The following is a 13343-nucleotide window of genomic DNA, read 5'->3' as shown; positions in this document are numbered from 1 at the left end:
CGCACGACCAACCAGGGCCGGGGACAAACTGCAACCGAGGTACATGCCCCTAGCGGGAACCGAACCCGGGTCTCTCCAGACCGCAGGCCGACGCTCTAACCGCTGAGCCAAACTGGCCAGGGCTGCTTCTGGATTTTTTTAAAAAATTTTATTTCATCCTTTAATAACTACATATCTTATTCCAAATAGATGTTCACATGGTAGTTATCATTTGGTTTGTTATTTTATTTACTCATTTTTTATTATTAAGTTCTTATAACAAGATATAATAAGACTTTTTTTTTTTTACTATTTTATTAAATTTATTGGGGTGGTACTGGTTAATAAAATTATATAGATTTCAGGTGTACAATTCTATAATATACCATCTGCACATTGTATTGTGTGTTCACCCCAAGTCAAGTCTCCTTACATCACTACTTATCTCCTCCAGCCCTCTTCTACCTCCCTCTACCCCTCTTTCCCTCTGGTAATCACTATACTGTTGTCTGTGTCTATGAGTTTTTTTTGTTTTGTTTTGTTTTTTGCTTAATCCCTTCATGTTTTTCACCCATCTAAACAATCCCTTACCTTTCTGATAGCTGTCAGTCTGTTCTCTATCTATGAGTCTGTTTCTATTTTGTTTGTTAGTTTATTTTGTTCATTAGATTCCATATATGAGTAAAACCACATGTTACTTGTCTTTCTTTGACTGGCTTATTTCACTTAGCATAATGCCCTCCAGGTCCATCCATGCTGTAGCAAGGTATAAGATTTCCTTCCTTTTTTTATGGCTGAGTAGTATTACATTGTGTAAATGTACCACAGCTTTTTTATCCACTCATCTACTGATGGACACTTGGGCTGCTTCCAAATCTTGGCTAGTGTAAATAATGCTACAACAGACTGAATGTCCTCACAGGTGAGTTTTCCCAATCATTCAAAGAAGAACTAAAACCTATCCTTCTCAAACTTTCAAAAATCCAAGAGATGGGAAGACACCCAAGCTCATTTCATGAGGTCACCATTATCTTAATTCCAAAACCAGATGAACACAGACACTAAAACCCTCAAGAAAATATTAGAAAACTAGATTGATCAATACATTAAAAAGATCCTATGCCATGATCAAGTGGGATTTATTCCAGCGATGCAAGGTTGGGACAATATCCACAAATCAATAGATGTGATACACCATATAAACAAAAAGAAGGCTATAAATTACATGATCATATCATTTAATAGATACAGAAAAAGCATTTGATAAGATCCAGCACGTATTTATAATAAAAATTCTCAGCAAAGTGGGAATAGAGGGAACATACCTCAACGTAATAAAGGCCATATATGACAAACCCTGAGTCAATATCATACTCAATGGGAAAAAACTACAAGTCTGCTTTCACATTTTTTTTTCCAGAACTCTTCAAATTTATTTTGTCTTTGAAATTACAAATAATAAATGCTCTGTTGGAAAAATAGTAGCAAGATAGTAATCTTAAAGGAAAATCCAAAAGATTTTCTTCTCAATCCCATGCCCTGGAGTAAACTTTATGAACACTTTGGCCTATTCTCATCTGCTTCTTTTTCTTTTTCAAATTTAATTAATTAATTAATTTGTTACAGATGTCCTTCCTTTCTTCTTCCCCCTTTGACACCCTCCTCCCTCTACCGTCCCCCACCCCCACCTTCATAGTACTGTTGTCTGTGTCCACTGGTTATACATATATGCATATTAGTTCTTTGGTTTATCTTTTCCCACCCTCCCACACACCCCTCCCTCTGAGGTTTATCATTCTGTTTCCTACTTCCATGTCTCTGGATCTATTTTGTTCATCAGCTTAGTTTGTTCCTTAGATTCTACAAATAAGTGAGATCATGTTATATTTGTCTTTCTTTGATTGGCTTATTTCACTTAGCATAATACTCTCCAGGTCCTCCAAGTCCCCTCAAAGGGTAAGAGATCTTTTTTCCTTACAGCTGCATAGTATTCCATTGTGTAAATGTACCACGACTTTTTTATACACTCATCTACTGAGGGACACTTGGGCTGTTTCCAGATCTTAGGTATTGTAAATAGTGCTGCTAGGAACACAGGGGTGCATATATTCTTTCTGATTGATGTTTCTGACTTCTTACGATATAGACCTAGAAGTGGGATCACTGGGTCAAATGGCAGTTCAATTTTTAATTTTTTGAGGAAACACCATATTGTTTTCCATAGTGGTTGCACCACTCTGCATTCCCACCAGCAGTGTCTAGTGCTTTCACCATTCTTAATCAACATCGTACTGAAACTCCTAGCCACAATGATCAAACAAAAAGAAGATATAAAAGGCATCCAAATTAAAAAGAAAAAAATAAACCTGTCATTATTTGCAGATGATACGATCATGTATATAGAGAACCCTAAAAATTCCAGCCCAAAACTACTAGAACTGATAAATAAATTCAGTAAAGTAACAGGATACAAAATAAACATCTAGAAATCAGTGGCATTTTTATACACCAATAGTGAACTATAAGAAAGGGAAACAAAAAAACCCCAACAATTTATAATTGCATCAAAAAATAAAATAATATACTTAGGAATACATTTAACCAAGGATATAAAAGACCCGTATTAAGAAAATTATAAGGTGCTGAAGAAAGAAACTAAAGAAGATACAAACAAGTGGAAGCATATAGCATGTTCACTGATAGAAAACATCATTAAAAGGGAGACATCTGTAACACTTTCAACAATAAATATACATTTTTTTAAAATGTCCATACTACTCAAAGCAATCTATAGAATCAATGTACTTCATATCAAGACACCAATGGCATATTTCAGACCTAGAACAAATATTCTAAAAATGTACATGGAACCACAACAGACCCCAAATAGTAATCTTGAGAAAGAACTAAGTGAAAGGAATCATGCTACCTGATATCAAACTATACTACAAGGCCAGAGTAATCAAATCAGCATGATACTGGCATAAAAATAACATAGAGAGAGCCCCAAAATAAACCCACGTCTTAATACTTAATAGTGAACTACTATTTTACAAAGGAGAAAAAAAACATACAATGGGATAAACATAGTATATTCTATAAATGGTGGTGGGAAAACTGGACAGATATGTGAAAAAAAAAAAAAAATGAAACCAGACCACATTCTTATACCATATACAAGAATAAACTCAAAATGTATTATTAAGACTTAAATGTTAGATTCAAAACCATAAAAATCCCAGATTCCCTATTCTGTTCCATTGATACATGTCTTTCTTAGGCCAACACCACCTTGATCATTGTAGCTTTAAAGATAAAGCTTTATAATGTAAAGGGAGTCTTGAAATTAAGTAGTAAAAACCTTCTAATACTGTTCTTATTTGTCTTTTTTTTTTTTACTTTTCTAGGTCCTTTGTATTTCCATATAAATGTTAAATTTCAGTTTCCATTTTTTCATCGCTAGTACATAGATCATATAGATCAACTGATTTTATGTATTTACCTTGCATTCTGCAATCTTGATAAATCCAATTACAAATTCTAGTGGCTTTTTAGAGATTAGCACTTTCTCTATACATGATCATATCTGCAAATATAGAGGTTTCATTTGTACCTTGCCAATCTGTATGCTATTTGTTTCTTCTTATTGCCTGTTACAGTGGCTGGGACTTCCATTATAATGTTAGACACAGGGAGGAGAGTTGGCATATGATTTGTTTCCTATCATAGGGGAAAGAGGCATTCTATCTTTTAACATTAAATGAGATTTTAGCTAAAGGTTAGGTGCGGATGACTTTTATCAGGTTGTACTCCCTTCTGTTTCTGTTTTTCTGAGATTTTTATTATAAATAGTTGTTGAATTTAGTCTAATGCTTTTAATGCAACTTTTGACAGTATCATACAGTTTTTTCCCCATTTTCCTGTAAAAGTGATCACTTATGATAGTAGATTCTCCAATGTTAAACCAACCTCGTATCCCTAGAATAAATCTATTTTTTGTATATACTGCTGGATTTAATTTGCTAATGGTTAAATTTTTCATCCATGTTCATGAAAGATATTTGTTCACAGTTTTCTTATAATATCTTTATCTAGTTTTGGTATTAGTGTAACGCTGGTCTCCTCAAATAATTTGAAAAATGTTCCTTCTTCCTCTATTTTCTGAGTTATTTCTCCTTTAAAAGGTTGATAAAATTAATCAGTTAAAACCTGTCTTCTGTTGGATTATTTTCAAGGATTTCATTCTTATCAGTTATAACACTTTTTCAAAAACATTTTTAGTAGATGCTTTAACTTACTACAACCTTCCCTCAAAAATATTAGATCACTTTATGTAGAAGACCCTTACCATGATATGCTTCCTTTCCCCCACCTCATTCTGTGAGTTTTGTTGTCATACATTTTACTTTCACATATGTTATAAATCCTACTAGATGGACACCAATATTATTTTTGGGGGGTTAAATAGTCAGTTACCCTTTAAAGAAAGACAAATAGGAGGAAAGAATGTGTTTTATGTTTATCCACATATGAACCATTTCTACCACTCTTTATTCCTTTGTAAAGTCCAAATTTCCATGTGATATAATTTTCATTTGCCTGAAGAACTTCCTTTACTATTTCTTGTAGTATAGATCTGCTGGTCATGAGTTGTATTGGCTTTTGTCTAAAAAAGTTCTTTCTCCTTTATTTGTTTCTTCCTTTATTTTCTGGAGATTTTTTTTATTGGATATAAAATACTAGGTTAACAAATGCCATTAAATTGAAAAATGCCATTAAATTGCATTCTGGTATGCACAGTTTCTGATGACAAATTTGCTGCCATTCTTAACTTTATTACTTGTATGTAATGTCTTTATTTCCCTCTGCCCAATTTTAATTTTTTTCTTTATCATTGATTTTGAGCATTTTTATGGCATGTTTTGGGGGGGGTGTGTGTGTGTGTGTGTATGTACACACACAGGTGTGTCTTGTCTGGGGTCTGATAAATTTCTTAAATCTGTGGGTTTCCAGTTTTCTTCAAATTTGGGGAAATTTCAGCCATTATTTATTTAAATATTTTTTTCTCTTTCACCCCATATCTGAGACTCCAATTAAATTTATGTTAGACCCACGGTTACTATCCTATAGGACACCAAATTGCTGTTCATCTTTTCAACTTTCTTCTTTCTATGCTTGTGGTTAAATTACTATGTTTTCAAGGTCACTGATCTTATCTCCTGAAAGATGTAATTTGCACTTAATCAAATTTAGTAAAATTTTCATTTCAATTTTCTATTATTTTTATCTCTGGATGTTCCAATTTTTTTTCTTTTTTATATCTGCTAATTCTATCATCCCTGTCATTTCAGAGTCTATTTCTATTGTCTCCTGTTATAGTATTTTCTTCTCCCGCTTCTTTGTCTAGCAATGTTTGACTGGATGCAATTCACTGTGAACTTTATATTTCTGAGTGCTGGAATTTTTTTTTTTTGTATTTGTTTAAAGAGTGATGGACTTCCTCTGGAAGAAAGCTACTTGTGGATAAATATACTTGTTTTGAGGCTTGGTTTTAAGCTATTTTAGGGTTTGTGTAGAGTAATCTTTATTTTAGAGCTCAATCTTACACTGACTTGGTATTATTTCATTTATCAAGTTGTCCTTGCCAGCTTTTTGGGGTTTCATTTTATATATGCAGTTTGGTAGTACATATCCTCAGGAGCAACCCATACAGATTCCAGGAACACCTTCTCTTCCCAACAAACTCCTCTCCAGGAAGATGAGGTTTTAAATGAACCAGGCTTTCCTATCCTGTCTTCTTATTACTTCCTTCCCTGCTCCATAGTGAGAGTTAGGTACTTCACTTCTAAATTCAGGTTGCTGAACTTTAAAGGTTGAAAGAAGAATAGATCTCCCTCTAAAAACCTTCTAAATCTACCTTACTAAAAGAGAAGAAGGCAAGGTAAAAAAGGAATTAAATATTTATAGGAATTAAATTTAAAAAATAACAACCATAGATAACACCAGTGTGGGGATAGAGGCAGGTCAGGCAGTGAGAGACAGGACCACAGGAAGGGAAGGCTGAGACACGTGGGAAGTCTGAAGTGACTTGGAGCTCACCACACAGGCAGGCAACCCGGTACACAGTATATCTGGATGTTTATTTGGACTCTACAGATCTCAAAATAAAATTAAAATCCTCATGGGAATTGTGCTTCCAAGGCCAGAAACTCCCAGCCCCCATTTATAGAAATGTAAATTGGAAGCTCCTGGAAGGAGCACAGGTCAATTACATAACCAAACAAACAAACAAACCCTGGACAGGCTGGTTTTAGACAAAGTAACAGGACTGCTGAATGAGTTCTGCTATAACACACAAACTATAGAGTGTGTTTCTATTATAGAACGCCAAGTTACCTTGGAAAGGATAATAGGAAACCAAAGTTGGATTTTGGGGAGAAACCAAAAACAAGCCTAGTGTTGCCCCAAGGGCATTTCCCCTCCTCCTCACTAATAGTCTGGAAGAAGTTGGAATAATCAAAAACAGGAAGCCACTAAGGCCCCTATGGATAACCTAGGGCTGAACCAAGTCAGGCAAGAAACACAAGCTTTAAAATGTATGGCTATTGCTAAGGCAGAATTCCTTGAAAGGGCCAATCAGAGCCTAGCAAGGTAAATATCTACCCCTAGATAACAGAGCCTCACTGAACCCATTTCTAATCTGTAGTGGTCTGAGAAATCAGTTAACCAGGTTTCTTAGAAAAATGAGTCAGAGAATTAAAGAATCAAAAACTAACAGGTAGTTATACACTTAAGTTTGAATTCCAGCTATAACAAAATAAGCTGTGTAACGATGAGCAATTATGCAACCTATCCAAGATTTAGTTTCCTCATCTGTTAAATGGGGATTATAATGGTATTTACCTCACAAGATTGTTATGAAGTTTAAATGAGCTAAAGTCAAAGCATTTACAGAACAATGTTATTTATGTGTTTGCTATTATCATTAAGAGAAAAACAAGTGAATAAACAGGCTCTAGGGTCTGACCTTTCAGACATCAGCTGTATGTAGCTTAAACGCCTCCTTCGTTTCATTCCTGGTTCTCAGCTCTGTTGTAAGTAGCTGAGTTTGACAGAAATAAATATACTACAGCCTGGCCTGAGGTGCTCAGTTGGTTGGGCATCATCCTGTGCATGGAAAGGTTGCTGTTTTGATTTCTGGTCAGTACATGTACCTAGGTTTCCAGTTCAATCCCCGGTTTGGGCATGTACATAAGGCAACTGATCTCTCTCACATTGATGTTTCTCTCTTTCTAAGCATGTCTTCAGATGAGGATTAAAAAAAAGAGAGAAGTGTACTACACTGATAACTAACTGCCTTTTCTCTGCTTTATTACTTCACTGTTGGATTTAAAAAGATTGTGGATATGTTAGTCTTCTGCTAAAGCCAGGTGTAAAAATTATTCTTATTTGCCTAGGAACAAGACATCAAGAACCATGACACATATGCAATGTTTATGTTAGCTTTTGAATCAAGAAGGTATGACTGTCTGGCTCACCTCCTAGGAGCATCCCAGCTCAAGTCAAGACAGGAATATCAATACAGGACATAATCCAAACTGTTTTGGATCAGAGCATCAGTTTTGTTTAGGTGACATCAAATAGTAACCAGGAAGAAAGAAGAGTCAATCTAAAAGACAGAGATAGGAACAATGGGAAAGGGGGCAACAAAATCAGAAACCTGTTGAAGATAATGAAATAAGAGACTCAAGGTGAAAACATGTAAAGGGGTTCAGGCCTTCCTTAGAGAGTCAGAATAGTGCATTCATAAGAACACTGATTTCTCACGGCGTGCTAAGCACATGCTGGTGTGGGGCAGGCCCTGGTGCTGCAGGAAGCTATGACAGGCTGGATGAAACTTTTACATGTGTCATCCTTTGGTGCTAGCTACCAAAGCAATCAAATATAAAGTACTTTAGTATCACAGAAACCCTAAAAGTCATTCTTCCCTATATTACTAATTCCAAGTACCACAGTTCAATGGTTATAAGAAACTTGAATTTGCAGGAATAGTTTTATTTAGGTTCAACTAAAAGGATTTATAACTTTAAGTTCTCTATTACTTAAACCATATTTTTCCTTTCTAAGATAAGATAGGGAAATGGCTATTTGACACCCTCAATGAAACATCCAAACATAGTCACTACTTCTCAAAGAGCTTCTGGTTTAAGGCTAAGGATGAAGTGAATTTTCCATTGCCAGCAAACTCTGACCACAGCCTATTTCCAAATATCATGTTCCTTACTTCTACAACCCAGGAAACTTTTGTTTAATAACTAAAATCTACCAGGGAATTTTTTAGTATATACATATTACTTATTTTAGACCTAAAATCAATCAAAATAACTTTTAATTAAAAATGAGAGAACAAAAATACCTCAAAGTAATTAATTCCTAGACGAGGACTTAGTCAATCTGACTGGAAATTAACCTTGATATTAGCTCTTCTTTCATCTCTAATATTGGGCACTTCACCGAGAAGTGCTTTATCCTTCATTGGTAAAACTGGTAAAACCTTCCAAAACAAATACAGGTGGATTAATCTGAGGAGACCCTGAAAATAACTGCTCTGAAAAAAATATTCTAAAAAGATATAATTTCAGTATTGGGAAGATCTTAGAAATCAACTGTCCCTTCCTCCATTCCAGAACAGTTTTCTTCCATCACATGCTAGGTGATCAACCCAATTTGTACACTACCAATGATGGAGAACTCACTGTTTAATGAAGCAGCCCAGACTATTTTCACACAGATATGATTGTTACCAATGTATTCATTATAGTGCTGATTAAACTGAGCAGAAACCCTCTCTGTAATTTCTCTCCATTGATCTAGCTATGTCTTTCTGTAGCTTTAAATCTCCAGTCCCTCTTACATTTGAAAGAAATTCAAAAGACAGAAACTTGGAATAATAGAGCTGCAAAATTTATAGTATGACCTTTCCTACTATATATACTAAAGGGCCTTGCACATGTACTTTTCTTTTCTCTAAATCTACCTTCACAGGTACAAGGCTAGAGGCTGGACTGGTTAGAATGATGGTGTAGGGCAGGGGAGTAGGAGGTATTTAGCTGATTCCAAATGGACTTGGAAATTTTAAAGAATAGCAAAGAGGCAACTGTGGCTAGAACAAAGTAAGTACTATGGAATGGTAAGAGATAAAGTCAGCAAGCAGAACATGCAGGGTCTGGTAAAACATGGTGAGACTTGGGGTTTTATACTGAGTGTGAAGCGTAGCCACTAAAGAGTACTGAATAGGGGAATGACAGGAACTGTTTAACATTAAAAACATAATAAAAACACTTTTGCTCCTATATGGAAAACTGACTGGAGAGGTACAAGGAAGAGATAAGGAAGGCTACTTACACTATCATGTAGGAATGTATAGTGGTGATTATAAGCTATATTCAAGTAGTAGTGGTAGGGTAGCAGCAGCAAAGGGGGATTTGGGCTATATTTTGAAAGGAGGACTTATAAGCCTCACTGATGGGCTGGATGTTGGTTAAGAAGAAATAAGTCAAAGGTGATTTTTAGTTTTTAGTCTGGACAACTGGGCGGACCATTTACAGAGATGAAGGAGGAGGCAGGAACAGGTTTTGGGAGGAGAGTTCAAGAGTTCTATTCCAAACATGTTAAGTTTGAAATGTTTATTAGACTTTAAGATAGTGATGTTGACTAGGCAGACATAGATATGAGCCTTGAATACATGAGAGAGGTCAAGGCAAAGAAATAAATTTGGGAGAACAGGTGGCACTTAAAGCAAAGTATCACGTGATATCACATAGAGAATAAATGTAGAAGGTGGCCAAGGTCGAGGCCCTGAAGAATGCCAACTTTTGGAGACCATAAAGAATAGGAGATAGGAGGTAGCAAGGGAAATTTTGAAATTTTATGTGTATGTTATGCTTTCAAGTGTAAGAGGTACTAGAGATTTAGAACTATAGAAAAACAAAGCCAGGTGAGGAAGTTACACAGAGATTTCTGCTCTGTATAAGCACTATAATAAATAAGTTAGTAACTTATTCTCCTTCAATAAGAAGCTGAAATTACTTTATATCTGTAAACTATAAAGTCCGTAGCCAGCCATCATAATCTTCTTTAAAAACCACCTTTCAAAGGCACGTGCCTACTCTATTTCTGACTCCTGCCTACTGTCTGAGCCTGGATAACTACATTTCATGTGTCAGCTGCTCAATTATTCCATGCCTAGCCTCTGGCATATGTCCTAGTTTCTGGATCCAAGTTCTCACTCCAACTAGCAACTTCTAGTTGCCCAACACTGACTAGGAGACACGTTGAGATCATATTCCCCAGAGATGCCAAAAGTTCTTGGCATATGATCAATGAAGCACACAACAAGTGAGTGTTCAGAGATTAATCAGTTGACAGAGAACAACTGACAAGTTAGGGAACTGCAGAATGAGCAGGATCAAGGCTGGAAGAGAGACTAGAAGACTGTACTCCAGACTAGTTTCCCCAGGGGATCAGACATCCTTTTACTCAGAAGAATTGAAGTTATCTGAAATTGACCATGTGTCCAAGGCTTCAGGATTTCCTGGAAGCTAGTAAAATTATGAGCCAAACATGGGTACTTATTCTTTCTGCCCCATATCCTCAGGGTTAGCTTGAAGTCATCTGTTACTCTCTCAGCCTCATCTATAAAGGGAATTCCAAACTATCTCATAGGTGTTTGTGAGTATTAAATGAGATCACTGTAAATCTAGTATATAGAAAGTGCTCAATACATATTAGCTATTCTCATTTATACTTTAGATGACCACAAAATGAGAGTCAGCTGAATGGTAAAGCATGTCTCTAAGAGCAACACTTTTAATGCTCTTCTAGCATAGAAAAAGAAAAAAAGTTTTTTGTTTTGTTTTGTTTTTCAATGGGTAAACTGGTATATAATCAGTACCATTTAAACTCATCTAGAAAACATTCTCCTCCATTTTATGAACTTCTTTACCAAAGGATGGCACAGTTATATTACACAATTAAGAAGTAAAGATGTGAATTCTATTAACATGAGGTTGATAACAACAATTATGAATAAATATCAAGCAAAACAGAACTTTCCATGCCTAAGAATTATTCTGTAAGAGTCATTCAGGCCTAAGTCTCTTGTTTTAAATGTCTATATCATTTAAGTATAATATATTTCTACTTTCCTTTATTAAATTTAAGTTTAACTAAAATCACTAAAGCTGGCAACAGAATCAGGAAACCATTTATAAGGCCAGCACAGCTATTTTACTTTTATTAATGAAAAGTTATATAATAGTTTCAGAATTCGCTTCTTAAAGTCTTTTAATATTTATAGAAATTTAAAAGAGTTATACGGTTAGAGTTCATTTTGGAAACAGAATTTCTATTATCTGACAGCAATCAATTATTTTAGCTCAATTACAGAAACAGTTATTTAAGAGTTATGTGAAGATTCCAAAATGGCAGTGGAGTGAATGGAAGCTACACAGACCGTCTCCCAGAACCAAACTGTATTTCCAACTATAACACAGACAAATCAATGGGAAAAAGCAACAGAAAAGCACCTTGCAAGGACCATATAACCAGGGACACTGACTCGATCCTGGCAGGACTGCAAAGGCGCAAGACGGGGCTGGGAACCCACAGACAGCAGCGGCCTTAGCTGGGAGCAGTGCCCTCGGGTTAAACTCCCAAGTGGCTCCACAGCACAGAGCAGGGACAGAGGCTAAAAAAGCCACAGCCACTCACATTGGGCTCCAGCTGAGGAAGGGCAGATGGGACTGGAACTATGTGGGGACACTCAGGATTTGGAGGGCACTCAGAGCTTTTGCCGAATTGTGACCATGAAGGGCTCTGGGGAGAGGTAGCAGCCCCTCCCTCGGAGATCTAACCCCACCCTGTGGGCCATTGAAATGCTACCTGAGGCTCATTAACAACCAGAATCAGCCCCACCCTTGGAAAATCCCCTTATGCTGAGCACCTGAGGGAGTTTTTCAATCAACTGACAACCCAAAACTCTTCAAGTAACCTTGACTGCTAGCCTCCAGGCAAAAAGCCAGAGGATAACAGTACCTTTCCTGGGCAAGCAACTTTAACCAGGAAAGTAAAACCTGACAGTGGTATTTAACCTGGGTCCTCTCTCGCTCATCTAAACCCAGGAGAGGGAGCCACAAACAGCAGAACACAAACACCCACAGGGAAACTTGACAGGCTCCAAAGCCCACAGTGATAGCCAAAATGGTGAAACACAGAAACAGAAGCAAAATGAAAGAACAAGAAACCTCCACCAAAGATGAGATCAATGTGGAACAATTAGGCATGTTAACAGAGCTAGAATTCAGAGCCATGATCTTGAGAAAGATCATCAGCATGAATAAGAACATAGAGATGCTGAAAATAAACCAATTGGAAATAAAAAACCACCAAGAAGAGATCAAAAATCACATATCAGAAAGGAAAAATACGTTGGCAAGTCTAAAAAGCAGAGTAGAGGAAGCTGAGGACTGGATCAGTGAATTAGAAGACAGGGTAGAAAAAAATCAACCAATCAGAAAACCAAAAGGAAAAAACGATTCAAAAACAGAAAGGCATCTTAAGAGAACTGTGGGACACCTGGAAACAAAATAATATTTGCATCAAAAGAGTCCCAGAAGAAGAAGAAAATGAGCAAGGGTTAGAGAATATATTCAAAGAAATAATGACAGAAAACTTCCCTAATTTGGTGAAGGAAGAAGGCATTCAAGTTAAAGAAACACAGAGAGCCCCAAGTAAGAAGAACCCAAACAGGCCCACACCAAGACACATAGTAATTAAAATGCCAAAAATTAAAGACAAAGAGAGAATCCAAAAATCAGCAAGAGATAAGCAACAGGTTACCTACAAGGGAAACCCCATAAGGCTCTCAGCTGACTTCTCAACAGAAACACTACAGGCCAGAAGGGAATGGCATGAAGTAATCAAGGTCATGAAAAACAAGGTCTGAATCCAAGACTACTCTACCCAGCAAGGCTATCATTCAAAATAGAAGGTCAAATAAAGAGCTTCCCAGACCAAAAAAAAAAAAAAAAAAGGCTAAGGAACAAAAATGGCAATAAACAAGTACATATCAGTAATCACCTTAAATGTAAATGGACTGACTGCTCCATAAAAAGACACAGAGTAGCTGATTGGATAAGAAAGCATGACTCATGCCCTGGCCAGTTTGGCTCAGCAGTTAGAGCGTCGGCCTGCGGTCCAGAGAGACCCGGGTTCGGTTCCCGCTAAGGGCACGTACCTCGGTTGCAGTTTGTCCCCGGCCCTGGTTGGTCGTGCGGGTGGCAGCCACTCGATGTGTCCCTTCA

General features: G+C 36.6%; 1 protein-coding gene across 50 annotated transcripts in view; it reads right to left on the bottom strand.

The window, feature by feature from the left end:
* Positions 1-13343, bottom strand: part of ZNF438 (zinc finger protein 438) — a 195568-nt gene that overhangs the window by 145571 nt on the left and 36654 nt on the right. For 30 of the 50 annotated variants that reach the window (XM_036256129.1, XM_036256170.1, XM_036256375.1 and 27 more), the window contains one exon: positions 7518-7648. The exons of 17 other annotated variants lie outside the window; for them this stretch is intronic. The gene's annotated coding sequence lies outside the window, so the exon portion shown is untranslated. Of the gene's footprint in view, positions 1-7517; positions 7649-8395; positions 8534-13343 lie in introns of all 50 variants that reach the window. 3 more of the 50 variants (XM_036256292.1, XM_036256386.1, XM_036256480.1) reach the window with 1 other exon arrangement.

Source organism: Molossus molossus, unplaced genomic scaffold, assembly GCF_014108415.1.
Source record: "Molossus molossus isolate mMolMol1 unplaced genomic scaffold, mMolMol1.p scaffold_m16_p_1, whole genome shotgun sequence".
In the NCBI taxonomy this organism is placed as follows: domain Eukaryota; kingdom Metazoa; phylum Chordata; class Mammalia; order Chiroptera; family Molossidae; genus Molossus; species Molossus molossus.
Note: the sequence above shows the minus strand (reverse complement) of the source record. Positions and strands in the feature narration are given on the sequence as shown.